Here is a 17,036-nt window from a genome sequence, read left to right as displayed (position 1 = left end):
GGGATCTAGAAGTAGAAAGAAAACCAAACCGAGCACAAACAAGCATTTGCAATGCAATAGGTCTCTCATTTTTTAAACTTTGACATATTGGTATTGCAAATGACGATGCAATTTTATTATTGCAGGTTTTTTAAACACATAAATAAAAGGCTTTGTCATTTACAATGCTAATAGCTCATAATCTCGCAAATGCAAGACCTATTGCATTGCAAATGTTTGTTAATTCTTTTATTCAGATAACATGAGCTTAGACTCACAAAAACATGTCTCTAGCCAGACTTAAAACCTTGCCAAGAATAAAAGGCTTCGAAGGTGTGCCAGGGTCTTGAAATAGTTAGTGCTGAGGGGTTTCACCTATAGGCCAGGGCCCACTTACTAAGGAAGGACGGGAGAAGTGAAGTTTTCAGTGATTGGCCCAGACCCTCAGGCAGCAAGAGCTTGTTGACTGACGCGCCAAGCAAGTGTTCTAGCTGCCGTCTGCCATTGCCTATTCCCGATGTTCCTATGCCTGGACTGCGGCTTGCAGCAGGTTACCTGCAGCTGAGTCACGTGGTGTTGCCGGGGACATCGAGGCCTTGTGGGCAGAGAGCAGAGCAGGGGGCTTAACGCCTCGTGGCAACAGCCATTGGTGGCCATCAAACGTGATGGAACTGGATACGCTTCTCAGGTGCTCGAGACCCAGACCCGAGAACAACTGGTGAGCTAGCCCTTGAAACTCTTGTGTTAAATCAGTAGGATAGCCTGGTGGGTTGAACATCTGTTGTAGATATATTGGAGTAATACGAGGGTATATGCTTAAATCCTGGCCGCAAATGTAATTGAATTAATGAGTCTGCTGTAGAGGTCTTTGAGTAAGATGTGTGTCCTAGGTTCACATCCTGAGGAGTTAGCACGGTGGGTAAAGATCCATCTGTAACGATGTAAGGATAACACGAATAATGCTAATATAACTGTGTGGGTTAAAGCTACTTGCTGGAGAGAGGGGTGCAAAAGACTGGTTACGGGTATGAAGACTACTAAGGCACCCCGGAGATTAGTGGACTTGCTGCACGGATCTTATGTGTAAATTGATGGTCACAGATACTCGTCCTGGTAAGAAAGGTTGATTGGTTGAAGAACCTGCCCTAGAGAATCGTGTTTTATTTGATGTGTTACAGAAGATTAAGGACCCATCAGAACTTCTCCAACAAACAGGAAGTTCCTCGGGGTGTGGGAGGGACAAATAAACCTGAAAATGTGCACAACCCTAAAGCACAGAAGCATTTGCAATGCAATAGGTTTCGCATTTACGCGAGTATAAGCTATTGGCATTGTGAATGACAATGCATTTTATTTATGTTTTAAAAACCAAAACATAAAAAAAAGGCATTGTCATTTACAATGCAAATAGCTCAAACTCGCGTAAATGCGAGACCTATTGCACTGTAACTGCTCTACCGAACCGAAGGCATAAGGTCAGCAACGTGGGACATTAGAGCGTGATGTCAGTGAAGCGAGCGGCGCTTTCATTCTTAAAGTAAAAAAAAAATGAAACAGAGCAGGGTGTCCCTGAAGCGGGCACCGTGCTCAACATGCAAGTAGGAGCGGCATAGTGGTCTATAAAAAAAAGCACCCGCCATTGTCCCCATCAGTGTCAATAAACAAAATAGTGCTCACCCACTAGATAAAGCAGGCAATGTGACGTGCCAAGTAAAAGGTCCAGTCGTTATGGGAGGTAACAAATGCAGACAAGGCTGTACCAAGGATAGACTAACAAGCCTATTTACAAATTAGAAGCCAGCATTCACGAAGGACAATGACACAAGCCAATGACAAATATGGGCAGAGAGTGGGCGGGGTTTCCAGTGCATGCTCCAATACATCATCCCTCACAGAGGTGAACCCACTTAAAGACAAGACAGAGAAAACGAATGCTAAGCCAGAGGGGGCCAGGGAAGCTGAATAAGATAGGGAACGATGTGTGCCTAATAAGCAAGACAAGAGAGGAGACAAACATATACGGTGTTCATTGCCTGAAGTGCAGCAGTCAGGGATTTAGGGAGACCAATGTATATGAAGACCAGTAACTAAGAAGAAAGAGTGGACTAGAGTTTGAACAAACAATTTCTGGGGGGAGAAAGGAAGTAAATATGTGATTTTCCATGTTTGTACAAATGGAATCGAAAGATTTTGGACACAGAAGAGATTTCATTAGAACAGATAATTGGGGGATCGAAAACAAATCCAGATTATAAATAGAGGAAGAAAAAGTTAGTTGATTTGGGAGGAGCACAACTGCAGAAAGAATGGGAAAAAGAAAAGGTATTTGTTTTGTTTTGAAGTGAATGCACGAAAATGGATTGATATCCATGCCTCAGCAACAGAAAGTAAGACAACGATTCGAGCCTGCAGGGGAGGGGAGGGGAGAAAGAAGATAAGGAGTTCCTAGGAAAAGTTGGATTCGAACCTGCAAGCAGATGTGGCAGTAGATAAGGGAATAGTAGTGTGAAGAGTAAAGGGTAAAGTACGCTCGCTGACTTTATGCTGGACTTTGACCATGTACATCACTCAGCTGTCTTTTGGCTAGTTTCTCGTTCTGGAAATACCAAATGCATACATACAACAGTTGACTGGAAAATGGTAAAGTAGGGTGCATACAAATACCCTTTCCAAGATACCACAAAAGGGCATTCAAAGAAGAAATAGTGCAAGCCAGTCTACTGTAGAACCAGACATACTGGTAGTGAACATAGGATTAAGAATAGTGGAGTGATCCACAATATCAAAAACTGCACATAGATCTAAAAGAATAAAATGGAAGAGAGTGATGCTCTTGGTGAATAAAGTTAGAGACAGACAGCAGAGCAGTTTTGGTTGAGCACTATGGACCTTATTGCACACATGCATTCGAATGTCGGTGTTCCATATATAACTCAAGCTAACACTCAGTGCTTAGAAAATAATAAAATAAATACATCAACATAGAAGGAACATGACAGTCATCCCTAGGATTCAGTAGTGAAAGCCAGCAATAAATGGGATGCATTGGGCCCATCACAGCTCTGGACCTAGGTGATGCTGCTCTATTGACAGCTGCATCTGCATAGAACAACCATGCTTCCTAAGTGGGAACATAGACATTTGGGTGAAGTGTTCCATGCTGGTGAATGGGATATGGCACTGATAATTAAACACATCAGAATAACTTCCATTTTTATAAATGTTTCTGAAGGCTGGTTCTATATATAAGAAGGAAGAATGGCGTAATGCTGGTTAAGTGTATGTGCTATAGAAGATTGTTTCTAGGTACCGCTCTGGAAGGTGGTGTGTTATGAGTAGGTATCATTGGGGCTAAAGGCCGAGGAAATTGGTTTTCAGGATAGGCCTGAAAACTATTGCTGAGAGGTTGTCCTGAGATCATCTAGGATCCTGAAGACTATGTAAGTAAAGTGAGCAGAAGCTGGAAGGAGCGTAAACTGGTTAACATGAAAGTCCTCAGTAATCTCAGTGGAAGCTAGAATCAAATTTAAAAGCTTATCCACCTTGCAAAGTGTGTTTGGCTGGCGCTCCCACCACCTACTAATAAGACATTTTCGATCACCCATACACACCTAGCAGACATTGAAAACAACAGAAATACAAGACAGATCGCATAGAGCACATGTCTCAAGGCTCTCTGTTGCCCTTAAAGTAATCCTCAGATTGTAAATAAATCACCAAATCCTCAGAAACCCACTGAAAAGAGAAGTTTTAACAGTCCCCTCGACTCAGAATTTTCTTGCCAAAATGTGAAAACTGAGGAACACCAGAAAGCAGCACTTGTCCTATATTTTCATTCTGGTCGAACTGACCCACTTAAACCCTCATTGGAATCAAACCTGACTTGAACTTTAGCCTCGGACTAATCAGCACGCAAGTTGTGCAGCAGAATGTATGACCTAACCCAACCAAACCCCCCATAAATTATATATGATGATCCTATATATTATATTGTGAGGTAGCATTTGTATAATGGTTCATACCTATTCCATATAGTCAAATTACCTTTTTCTGCATGTATCTCGTTTTCAATGTGTTGAACATGAGGTGGGTTTATGGCATCTGGCGATGAATGCCAGGTATTTGTACCTTTCCCTCTTTCGGTTGCAGCCAGGTCCTCAACGGTGTGGGTGGTATTACTTACTGAAGCCTCCCTGCGATCATGGGGACATGCAGTTATGGCAGTGGTCACTGCCTCTGGTTGCTCTATCAAGGTGTCAAATCTATTTGAGCTAGGAAAGGTGGCCAGAGCATCTGATACAGAGTAAGCAGGGGAGCTTTTCTACAGTTGGACTCACGAGATGTGGGCTCAGGGAATCAGGAATACCGGACCTTATAACTGGCCTTTTAAACATGTCGGGAATTCACCTATTGGAGGACACACTTCTGCCAACCTGCTTAGTACTGATGTCAGCTGTGGCATCATTTTGGGTGGGGTCTAGTAGGACCACGCATCAATAGATTATCAATTTTGCCCATTACCCACTCCCCTGCTTCTTGTGTTGCAACCAAACTTTTCCTTTTGCCCCTCTTCAACTTCTTCTTTCTTCCCTCACCCATATAGTCCTCGAAGGCTTTCCTTTTGCCCATTTTCACCAGATGACACAGTGAATCAAGGGAACAAAGTAGCGAAAATCAGTCCAGGATTACGTCAATGATAGACAGACCCTTAGCTGTTAATTTCAGCAGCCAGGTCCTTAGTTTCCAGTGAACTCGCTATATGTACACTATATAAACATACAAGTGTGGATTAAAAAGAAGACTATACCAGTTCAAGTGCTGTGGGCCAGTGGCTGCGTCCCCAGACGGTATGGCAACTACGAGCTGCAGCAGAGTCCAGGCTAGCCAGATCAAAGCCAAAGGGGGTGGCCCTGCCCTGCCTCCTCCGGGCTATGACGAGCAAGGACAGGCCCGCCCTTCGCCCGGGCTTTGCCGGGACGTCCCGCGCTGCGGGAGTGCAGAGCGCCTTGTGAGGCCTGGGTTGGCAGCTCCATCTGCTCCACCTATGTTGGCCGCAGGGCATTGTGGGACATGCAGTTCTCCGGTGGTAACAGGATCAAGCGCAACGAATCCCCCCACACTGGCGCAGTCCGGCAGCAGTTTCACACATGTTGGGGCAAGCTGGAAGCGCTTAGCCCTTGATGACAGGCTCCCCAGGAAAAAAGTTTGTTTTCGCGTCCCGTGCTGCGGGAGTGCAGAGCGCCTTAAGAGGCGTGGGTTGGCAGATCCGCCTGCTCCACCTGTGTTGGCCACAGGGCTTTGTGGGACATGCAATCCCCCGGCGGTAACGGGATCACCTGCAACGGCTCCCCCCACACTGGTGCGGTCCGGCAGCAGTTTCACACACGTTGGGGCAAGTTGGCAGCGTTTAGCCCTTGACGACAGGCTCCCCACAAAACAAAAGTTTGTTTTCGTGTCCACTGTCTTTTGTACAAGAATCACTATGAGTCAAAACATATTGAAAAACGTCCTGTCTTGTATCCTCGGTATATTTCTCTGAGCGAAAGAGAGCATGAGTGATTGAGCGAAAAGTTTAGGCCTGTCTCTACGATTCCTAAGGGAACAGGGTTGTCATGTTCAGTAGTTACCAGAACTGTTCGCTCCCTGCCTAAGTTTAGGTGGCACTGTGAGCTCACCAGTCCACGGGACAACATATCCTGCGGGGGTGCATGGAATCAGTCTGGCACCATCCTAAGTTTGTTGTTTGCAAATGCGCAGTTCCTACTGATTAGTGGAACCTACACGGCACTCCAACTATCTATTCCAGATTTTCTATGATGTGATCTGCTAGACATGCACATATCACTGAAGTAGGTGTAGTCACCCCAGGAATAGGTATCTCATTGGCTACTACCTTACACTCCCCCTAACACCTCTAAATTCAGTATTTGGGTCACCCCCTGACACCAGCAACTCAGATTCGTCTACCTGGGAACAGAAGAAGGACAAAGAAGAGCCAACAACGTAGAACTGTGGACCAGCACTAAAATTGGCGCCAAATCCTGCCTGGCTGCTGCTCTCTCGACAATTGCAAGAAACGACTTGTCCTGCTGCTGAACAGCCTCCCCAAATCCTTGGAGGATGGTCCAGAACTTCACCAACCCAGCACCATCTCCCATGCATCTGCAGGCACCGACTGCATCTGCCTGGTTCACCTTTTTGCTGACCATCGGGTCCAGGGAGGGAGCAACTCTCCAGGAGGAGGTCATCAAGAGTCCAGGAGGCAAGCCCATTGCTTTACTAAGTCTGGAGACGATGAGCCTTCCCAGAGCCTCTCTGCTCCAATCCTTGTTGTGTGTTCAGCCCTGACACCACCGACGCCAACACTGACCTACCAACAAAGAATGTCAGGTTCTCTAAGGTCATCACCGATAGTGGCCCTGCAGTCTTGTTTTCTCTCCCTCTCAAGGTCACCAAACCCAAGCAAGAGCTTCTGACTACAGCGACCCACCAGACAAAACACATCTGCATCTGAGCCACCCAGCCCAGGTTCACGTAAACCAGTTGTTTCCCTGTGCTGAAGAGCCTAGCCTCCCTTTGGGGTCTGCTGGACATGTCCACAAGTCCCCCCGTGCAGTCTTTCTTTTTCAGGTACTTTTGCTATTGAAATAACGGTGTAGCGCTCAAGTCTACCAACGCGACCTGCCCCTCTGCACCAAGACTCCCCAAGGCACGTAAAGCTGAGCTGCTGGTGGTTTCTTGGACCTTTGCCCCATAGCACCTCAAGTCCCAAAAGACACTCTCAAGAACCACTCGTAAGTATATGTATGCAGTGTATGTTTCTTCCATAGGATAACATTACCGCTTTAGAGGCTCGCTCCTTCAAAACCGTCATATGACTGTATTTTTGCTAACACTACAAAAATCTATAAATCCGAAATTGCTTACCTCGTTTTGATGATCTTGGTGTCTAAGATCATATAAAAATCTGTGTTATTTTTCTAAATTACTCTTGAATTTCTTCTTGAGTGTGTGTCTCTTTTATTGACTCTGTGTGTACAATAAATGCTTAACACTACCCTGTGATAAGCCTAAACTGCTCAACCACACTACCACAAATAGAGCACATGGGATTATTCATTTAAGCCCTGTAAACCAATATGGGTCATCTGTACGGTTTGCATGGTGTGCCCTTACATTGGCACTACCACATAAAAAGCCAGCTTCCTACAATCTCTGATGGGGTTAGCAGTTTTGCTGCTGGGGCGGTCAAACTCAGTGGCCAAATAGCATTGTGGGCCTACCCCGGTGAAGCAGGTTGCTGGGACCATTGATTGGGTGCCCATGGGCACTTACCCGGCCTGCTGATGGCTGCTGGAGTACTGTGAGGATGCTTTGATTGGAGTAATGGCTACTGCAACGTCCACTGCGATCATCGTGTGTTCTGGCCTTGCTCCCCCCCTGCCCCAGAGGCTGTTTGGGTCTGTAATGCTTGGGAGGGGAGCTACTTTGCTGCCTGGGGCCACACGGCATGGCCGGATGCTTTTAGGGTCCTTCTTGGACTGTGAGTAGAGTGCTTTTCTTGTGCTTGTCTTCTGACAAGCTTGGTTGGCCTTGAGTGCCTCCCTCGCCCATTGGTTTGGCATCGGCCCTATCCTTCGAGACAGGGTAATGGTGGCACGCCGATGGTGACTGGCCAGAGTCGGGTGGGTGACCTAGCGGAAGCATTCCTTTGTGTGAGGTGCACTAGAACCCCCAGCTCGGCCCCGAGATGGGTAAAGATAGAATTCTCCGGGGGCGAAACAGATGAAAATCGATCAATACATGGCCATGGGTACAAGAGGAGGTCCACCGGTGGTGGGCGGAGTGGGGCTGGATGAGCCAAAGGGCCCTAGTGGTGTGCACATTTTGGGGGCAATCTAGGTCTCAAGTGCAACTGTAGAGGCCAAGATAGACTCAGAATCTATGGATGTAAATTTGTTGTGTATCCACCTGTGAAAGTGGTCCGAGAGGTCTCTGAAGATGGAACAAAATGTAGCAAAACTTCAGGAGGAGGTAAAGGCCCTCAAGTTCACAGTGGCAGCTCTGATGACCCAGATGCAATGGCTCATGATGCATGCGAAGGATGTGGAGGGTCACTCCTGATGCTGAAATTTGTGGTTTGGGTTGTTTCTCAGGGGGATTCAGGTCACTGCTCCTGGACACTTCTCCTGGACACTGCTCCTGAACTCTTTCTAGAGCAGTGGATCTAGAAGACACTTCCTGAGACCAAGCTGTCTCCTGTTTTTGTAGTGGAACATGCTCATAGGGCCCTGGCGCCACCGCCTCCAGGGGAGCCACTAAGAACAACAAGCATTTGCAATGCAATAGGTCTCGCATTAGTAAAGTTTGAGCTATTGGTATTGTAAATGACACATTTTTTATTTATGTGTTGGTTTTGAAAATAGCAAAATTAATAGCTTTGTCATGTACAATGCCAATAGTTATAACTTTCGCAAATGTGACACCTATAGCATTTGTAATGCAATATGTGTTGTATTTACGTGACTTAGATGTAATGATATTACAAATAACAATGGCTTTTATTTTATTTTATTCTTAAATAAAAGTTATTGTAATATATAATGGCAATAGCTTAAACTTTTGTAAATAACTTTTGTGAAGATTATGTTCAGTGTATTTTATTGTGACGAAAATCCAAGAACAGAAGTGAAATATTAACATCTTTTTGTGACATTTGTAATAAAGCTTGAAACATTGAGAGAACATATTTGAACTAGTTGTTGTTGAATGGTTGCACAGATTGATGCTGCGGTGGCGCTGAGTGATGTTGTGGTGGCAACGAGTGATGCTGAGGTAACGCATAGTGATGTTGTGGTGCCCCTGAGTGATGCTGTGGTGGTGCTGAATGATTCTGTGGTGATGCGATAGATAGAGTGAGGGCGATAGATAGATATACAGATAAATAGAGTGAGGGCGATCGATAGATAGAGTGATGGCGATAGATAGAGTGAGTGCGATAGATAGACAGATAGAGTGAGTGAGGGCGATAGAGTGAGGGCGATAGATAGAGTGAGGGCGATAGATAGATAGATAAATAGAGTGAGGGCGATAGATAGATATAGTGAGGCGATAGATAGATAGCTAGTGAGATAGAGTAAGAGCGATAGATAGAGTGAGGGCAATAGATAGCTAGAGTGAGGGCGATAGATAGATAGAGAGATAGAGTGAGGGCGATAGATAGATAGAGAGATAGAGTAAGGGCGATAGATAGATAGTGAGGGCTATAGATACATAGATAGAGAGTGAGGGCGATAGATAGATAGAGTGAGGGTGATAGATAAATAGATAGAGTGAGGGTGATAGATAAATAGATAGATAGAGTGAGGGCGATAGATAGATAGATAGATAGATAGCGATAGATAAATCGATAGATAGATAGAGCGAGGGCGATAGATAGAGTGAGGGCGATAGACAGATAGAGTGAGAACGATAGATAGAGTTAGGGTGATAGATAGATAGATAGATGGATAGATAGATAGATAGAGTGAGGGTGATAGCTAGCTAGATAGAGTGAGGGCGATAGATAGATAGATAGATAGATAGATAGATAGATAGATAGATAGATAGATAGATAGATAGATAGATAGAGGGCGATAGACAGATAGATAGATAGATAGAGGGTGATAGACAGATAGATAGATAGATAGAGTGAGTGCAATAGTTAGATAGAGTGAGGGCGATAGACAGATAGAGTGAGGGCGGTAGATAGAGAGATAGATAGATAGATAGATAGATAGATAGATAGATAGATAGATAGATAGATAGATAGATAGACAGATAGAAAGATAAAATGAGGGAGATAGATAGATAGACAGATAGATAGACAGATAGAGTGAGGACGATAGATAGGGTGAGGGCGATAGATAGATAGGTAGATGGATAGATAAGATAGAGTGAGGGCGATAGATAGAGTGAGGGCGATAGATAGATAGATAGATAGATAGATAGATAGATAGATAGATGTGTGTGTGGTTGTGGTTGTGTGTGGTTGTGTGTGTGGTTGTGTGTGTGGTGTGTTTGGGGTTGTGTGTGTGTAGTGTTTGGGGTTGTGTGTGTGGTTGTGGGGTTTTGTGTGTGGTTGTGGGGTTGTGTGTGTGGTTGTGTGGTTGAGTGTGGTTGTGTGCTTGCTTGTGTGTGTGCTTGTGGTTGTGTGTGTGTGGTTTGTGTGTGTGTGGTTGTATGTGTGGGGGGTGTGTGTGTGTGTGGTGTTGTGTGTGTGGGGGTGTGTGTGTGGGGCGTTGTGTGTGTGGGGGGTTGTGTGTGGGGTTGTGTGTGGGGTTGTGTGTGTGTGTGTGTAGAGTTGTGTGGGGTTGTGTGTGTGTCTGGGGTTGTGTGTGTGGGGGGTTTGTGTGTGGGGTTGTGTTTGGGGGGTTTGTGTGTGTGGGGGTGTTGTGTGTGTGGGGGGGTTGTGTATGGGGTTGTGTGTGGGGGGTTGTGTGTGGGGTTGTGTCTGTGTGTGTGGTTGTGTGTGTGTGGGGTTGTGCATGTGGGGGTTTGTGTGTTTGGTGGGGTTGTGTGTGTGGGGGTGTGTGTGGGGGGGGTTGTGTGTGGAGTTGTGTGTGTGTGGCGTTGTGTGTGGGGGGGGGGTTGTGTGTGTGAGTGGAGTTGTGTGGGATTGTGTGTGTCTGGGGTTGTGTGTGTGGGGGGGGTTGTGTGTGGGGGGGTTGTGTGTATGGGGACGTTGTGTGTGGGTGTGTGTGTGTGCATGCGGGTTTGTGTGTGGGGGGGTTGTGTGTGTGGGGTTGTGTGTTTGTGGTTGTGTGTGTTTGGTTATGTGTGTGTGTGGCAGAGTTAATTACACTCTTTCACACGCTCAAATTCCTCAATTGATAGTTCTGTAGAAAGATGAAAATACATTCTTAGAAAAAGCCACATTATCCGGAGTAACCTATGAGCAAATCTCGTTTCCAAATACACAAATAAAAAGCAAATCGAGAGTGAAACTATTTAAAGTCGTACAAACAGTTCTGTGACAATTAAGGGAACAAGGGGCAAGGATGTGAGCATTGGTTAAAGGCCAGATCTACCGAATTTGGAACTGGGAGACCCTGTTCGAGTTTCGGCGTCGGCTCATCATCATCTGATTGTGGGCAAATCACTAAACTGCCCGAGCCTCAAACAAAAGGATGTGTCCTTGTGTCATGTAACTGGTGCTTGTGTGAAGCGCTCGAATACCTTCGGGTCGAATTTGCTTTACATAAAACTGCAAAAAAACAGGCCAAACTATTTCTTTGTTTAAATCCCAAAATGAGGGGAGAGAGAGCATGTGTATTTGTGTGTGTGTGAGATTAGTTGGTGGAAAAATACACTAAGCCAGAATGTTCTACATTCCTTGCGATGTTTCATGGAACATTGCCAAAAGATGATGTCACTTCCTTGAAAGTTACAGCAGTTTCATTGCTATCATTCTATTTGTCCTGCCTCATACATTTCTAGGCCCGCTTCTGAGATTGCCCTTTAAGGGCTGTGGCATGGGTGACCAGCCTGCCGTTTCTGCTAGTGCCGGGCCTCACATTGCATCACATATTCGGCCAAAACCGCAGTGTAATTAAATGAAGCATGTTCTACTCATGGAGTTCGCACAGATCACTGCAAGGCCTTCTCTGGTATGTGATGCCGGATCAGCGCGGGAGATGTGTGCCATAGCTTCCAATGAGTTGCACAATTCACTGTAAACACATGTTAACGAAATGTGAGCATACTTCGCAATGAGGGCACTGGTGTACCTTTGCAGTGACGATGGCCACATCTGCTCTGCACTACGCTGTGGCCATATCTCAAAATAAAGGATGCTCACATTTCCAGACTTGGAGCCTGATGTACCAAACATGTTTCCCCAAAATACAGGCTTCGCGGGAGCTGTGCATCTATAATAGGCCTGCGTGGCTGCAGGCAGAATACAATTAGCCGTGCACTGTGCAGTTGAAATCCCGGGGGCGGGGGCACTCTAATTACCGGGCCCGTGTGCACGGGCACCAGAGCTGCTAACGAACCCTACGAGGGGCTCCAGTTCCGAGGCGCTAATGAGGCCACTGTGTGCAGAGAGTGGCACTCCAGGACGGCCACTGTGCAGACATCCTCGGGGGCGCACAGTGCGACACACGGCGGGAAAAATGGTTTGGGGCAAGGACCAGGCGCTATAGGGCTTCAAAAGCAAACAGAATATGGATAATTGTGACAAAAAGTGACGTAGTGCTACTTGGGTAAAAGCGTCAGGGGGTCCAAAGGGTACACGGACCAGAAGAATAAGGCACATAAGTAGAAAAAAAAAAACATGAGCCAGGGAGCATAGCAGAGGGGAACAGAGAATGGCGGTCATGGAGCATGGAGAGTAGGCGCTATAAAGACCAGGAAGTAAAGTGGGGTCCACAGGTGCGAAGCAGCATAGGAACAATCGGAGCAGAGGGTGGGGCAGGGGAGCCAGTCCGCATAGGCAGAAGGAAACAAAAGGACAAAGAGGAAAGGCGACCTGAGATCATGGGACCCAAGCAGCGGGGGGACGAAGGACGGCGACTGCTTTAAGGTGTAGGGCACAATTACAAATAGGCAGATGCTTCCGGAAGCATAGGATTAATGGACACAAGCGCACAGAGGGAAAGGCATCGGGGACAAGGAAACACAGGAGGCACCGTGACATGCTGGCTGGAATAACAACAAGCAAAACAAGTTAAACAGGTTTTAAAAGGAGACACGGCCTCCGGCCGTGAAACTGAAAGTACGGCCGGGCGGCCGTGAATAATTAGGTGGTGACAAATGCGCTGGGAGGGCTGCCTTTGATGTGGTAATGCGAGGCAGGCAGGCAGGCGGCTGGTGGCATTGTGCACGCGCTTTTTAGGGCTTGCGCATGCGCAATGACCTAAAAAGCACATGCACTCAAAGGAATCGCCAGTGGAATCGCCAGTGGTGGATAAACACTGGATAAGCCCCTATAGAGCTTCCAGCTGTGCACATGTGCACAGCAGGCGAGCCCTAATAATTGTCAAGCTCCTTAATTACAGGGACAGTGATGTTATATTTCAAGCAGTACACCGGGAAGTAGACCCCTCCTTCGAGGATCAAATCATTCTGATTTTCCCAGATTATACCCAGCATGTACAGCAGATGCGTAAAAAGTTTGGGGGTGTGAAACAAAAACTGAGGGACATGGGTTTAAAGAATACGCTGTTATTCCCACAAAACTGAAAGTCCTCCTTGAGGACGGTCTCATTTGTTTGTGACAGCAGAGGAAGTATGGGACTGGCTGGACATTCAGGATGACACCAGAATCCCGGTGCCTGGTGCTGGGGAGGCCTGCCGCTGGTCACTCTGCTCTTTCGTAGAGGAGTAGTGGGGAAACAACGTGGCAGCCATAGGAGAGAGACGTGCTTGAGCACCCTAGTAGTTGTCAGAGAAGATGGCACACTGTATATAAAAAAACAACATCTGGAGAAGGAGTAAGCGAGCGTGCTGGCGTAGGCAGTCATGTCTGCGACATCTGCAGACAGTGGCTCAGAGGTGGTTGAGGAAACGCTGGTCTTCTCTGGTAGGTAACACTCGCTATTGAGTGGATATGCTGCCTTGGGACTCTGCTGTTGGTGTCTGGTGAGGCTGCTGATACCACATAACTGTACCCAGGTCTGCTGCTATATCAACTGCATGGCCATTAAATGGCGCTTTTCCCTAGCGGGGTTGTGATGCTTCTACTGGGGTGCACCCAAGGGCCATGTTGTGCTGCTCCATATGACATTGAATTGTACAGCAAACAATGTAGTGGCACACTGTAAAAGGCAACAGTGAACTTCTATGTTACGCCCCCTCTTTTTCTATTCTTGTTTCTTCTTCATTTTCTTTGTTTCTTTGGAGCTCCTTCTTTTTTATTTCATTGGCGTGTAGATTGAATGCTGTGTGAAGAGTTGGACCGGGCAGGTATTTATATAGGAGCAGGAGTGTTAGTTTATTGAAGGTGTGAGTGGGAAAGTGCAGTAGGGAGTTTGTTAGGGGTGAGAATGTCCCTGGGACTGTCCAGTTCATACTGGTCCGTAGGAACGACTCGCTCCGCAATAGTATATAAGTGTTTAGCTGAGGGGGCTTTTGTCACTTTCTGTTATGATAGTAATACAGACTTGAGTTAGTGAGTTCTGGGTGGGGTTACAAATATGGGTGGGGAGACACGGTTTGAGTTTGCAAGTGTTAACTCGGGGTGGAGGAGGAGCAAGAGGAAGTTGTTAATGTTTTATTTATGATGCATGTCAATGCAGAATGTCCCACTGAGTGGTGGGTCAGTGAGGTGGGATGTTCATGGCGACCTGAGCCGGGGGTGATGGGGGCCGCCTGGAATAATGGGTGGTGGGACACGTGCGCATGATCACCTGGAATGTGCAAGGCCTGAATACCTTTGTTAAGGACCACACAGAGTAAATGCCTATTTGAGGAGGATGGAGGTACACATAGTGATACTCCAAGAAATGCACTTGATGGATGGGGAGACACAGAAATTACTGAAAAAATGGAGGGACCAGTTCTCCTTGACTTATTCCAGTGATGCCAGGCGAGTTTCCATATGGATGGCTCCACAGGTTTCGTTTCGCCTCTTTGGTTTCTTGGCAGATATGTCCTGGTCCATGGGTTGTGGAAAGGTGGAGACATGTGTTTTTTTTTAAATGGGTATGCCCCTAGTGTGGATGATGGGGACTCAGTCAACACACTAGACGAGGTGCTAATTACTTATGTGGAGTGCTTATTGTTTGGGCAAGGGACTTTAATTGTGTGCTCGATGGGCAGTTCGATAGATGCCCTGCATGTGTTGGGACCAAACCACGTATGACAGCTGGGCTTAGGGAGTCGATGGCTCAGATATCTGGCAGGAACTCTACTCGGGTGTGGAGTTCTCCTGTTTCACCCCTGCCCATAGTGCGCTTAGCCGTCTATATAGATTTCTAGTGTCAGGAGATTGCACTGCCAATGTGTTGGGGACGCAGTACTTGGTGCGATTTCTGTCAGCTCGTGCACCATTACTGCTGATATACAGGGTAGGGAGGCACCACTCCAGGATTCCATTGTGGCGTCTCCATCTAGAGGGGCTGGAAGATCCCATATACAGAGAAGAGATCCAATTGGTCTTGCAAGGGTATTTTGATACCAGCTACAATTTTACTACACTGAGGGGTACAGAGTGGAATGCCTTGAAAGGGGCTGTGTGGGGTGAAAGCCTATTTCGGGTGTGTGGCACTCAGAGAAGGCTGCTAAAGGATCTAATGCAGTGGAAGGGGACCTCATCAGTCTGCAGCAGCAGGCAGGAAGGCAGGGAACAGGTGGCGGTACACAGTTAGCCGCTCAGTGCAACGTGGCAAATCTATGAGACAGGTTAGACCATTATACCAGAATGGAATCCCAGCAACTACTGCATCGAGAGAGGAGAAATCCGGGCACCTACTGGCATGTTTTTTTAAACTGGAAAGACCCTACCACCATTGATTTTAACCCTATCTGACTGATGGAACAACAGTGGTTGGACAGTTGGGCATTGATGCTCTATTGTGAGACCACCTGGCAGAGGTGTACGAGGCACTGCTGATTGATGTGAGCAAACCAGCAGGGTCTTTCTTAGGGACGGTGGAGTAGGCCCGGCTTATGTAGGACCAGAGGGAGAGCCTGGAAGTGGTACTTGGAGAAGAGGAGCTCCTTGCAGCTATTCAAGATATGGCCCATGGTAAGAACTTGGGTACCGATGGCCTGCCGGTGGAATCTTACCAAACTGACTCCACTTTACTGGTTCTCATACTACTGAAGGCACTCACAGAGGCTTGATGCTGGGGCTCGCTGCCTGCGCATATGCGTGAAGCACTTATTGTGTTCCTCCATAAGCCAGATAAAGACCAAAGTGACCTGGGAACTTATTGGTCACTCTCCATGCATGATGAATGTAGACACAAAGATCACTTCTAAGGTACTGGCCATGAGGTTGCGGCTCATAGTGTCGAGCCTGGTGGAGGGAGATCAGTGTGAGTTCATGCAACAAGAAGTACCCATATGATTCTTACACGACTGTCCCACTTGATGCACTTCTCTTGGGAAATGGTCTTGGAAGTGACGCTGGTGCCACTGGACATTGAGAAAGCCTTCAATACCCTGGGTTGCCCAGACCTCTCTGTTCTATGCACCACTCCCTACAGCCCCTGCCTAGTGCCAGAGTCTAGTACCTCATACTCAAGCCCCAAGGCCTCGGATTCAGACCTTTGGTCACTTTTGTGCTTTCGCCACTCTTGCTAATGGTTACTGTCAGTTTTCAGCTCTAGTCCATCATTTGCTTGTTTTCTTCAGTCACCCAGTACTTCAGTTTTTCTTAGTAGCCCAGTATATGTTATAGTTGTTTTTTCTTAGTGTTACAAAGTCATCCTGTGACCTGGGCACCATCCAACTTTTTGCTGAATGGCACTGGTGGTAACTGACTTTGACTGACACTGGGCTCTGCCTAACCAGGCCCATGGCCAGTGGTATGCTGCAACAGACACATTAGAATACAGTTAAAACACCTACATACACTAGGGTACACAATGGTATGGTGGTGTACCCCTATGATTGGTATGACCTACCCTATATGTCCCTAGTATATAACAGGGCAGGAGGATTGAAACTACCTAGAAGTCCCTAGTACCCTAGGGCATGGCAGTTTAGAGGCCAGCAGCTCTTTTTGCACTTGCATGTGTGCACTGCTGAAGCCTGGGGTCAGTTTAAAAGCAGCACTGGGTGCCAGGACTGCTTTTATAAAATAAATGGTGCCCAAACTTGACTTTGGAGTTTGGGGCACTTAAAAATGGATAACCTACAATGTTTTGGCATATTAGGAACCGCCAGGGTCTCCTCTAGGTGTCCCAGGGGTGGGGGGTCAGATATGCATAAGGTACCCCCTTATAAAATGAGTTTTATATGCCCTGGGGTAAGTGAAATTACACATTTCACTCCCCACATTGTGGTAAAGTGCTGCTCAAATACGACTTTGATGCTAGGAGCACTTTGGAGGGAGGATCTGCAATATT

General features: G+C 46.7%; 1 protein-coding gene across 1 annotated transcript in view; it reads left to right on the top strand.

The window, feature by feature from the left end:
* The window catches only part of FBLN1 (fibulin 1), a 900,993-nt gene that overhangs the window by 699,928 nt on the left and 184,029 nt on the right, over positions 1–17,036 (top strand). The window lies entirely within an intron of this gene.

Source organism: Lissotriton helveticus, chromosome 1_1 (assembly GCF_964261635.1).
Source record: "Lissotriton helveticus chromosome 1_1, aLisHel1.1, whole genome shotgun sequence".
Taxonomy (NCBI): domain Eukaryota; kingdom Metazoa; phylum Chordata; class Amphibia; order Caudata; family Salamandridae; genus Lissotriton; species Lissotriton helveticus.
This window is presented reverse-complemented; position numbering and strand designations above follow the sequence as displayed.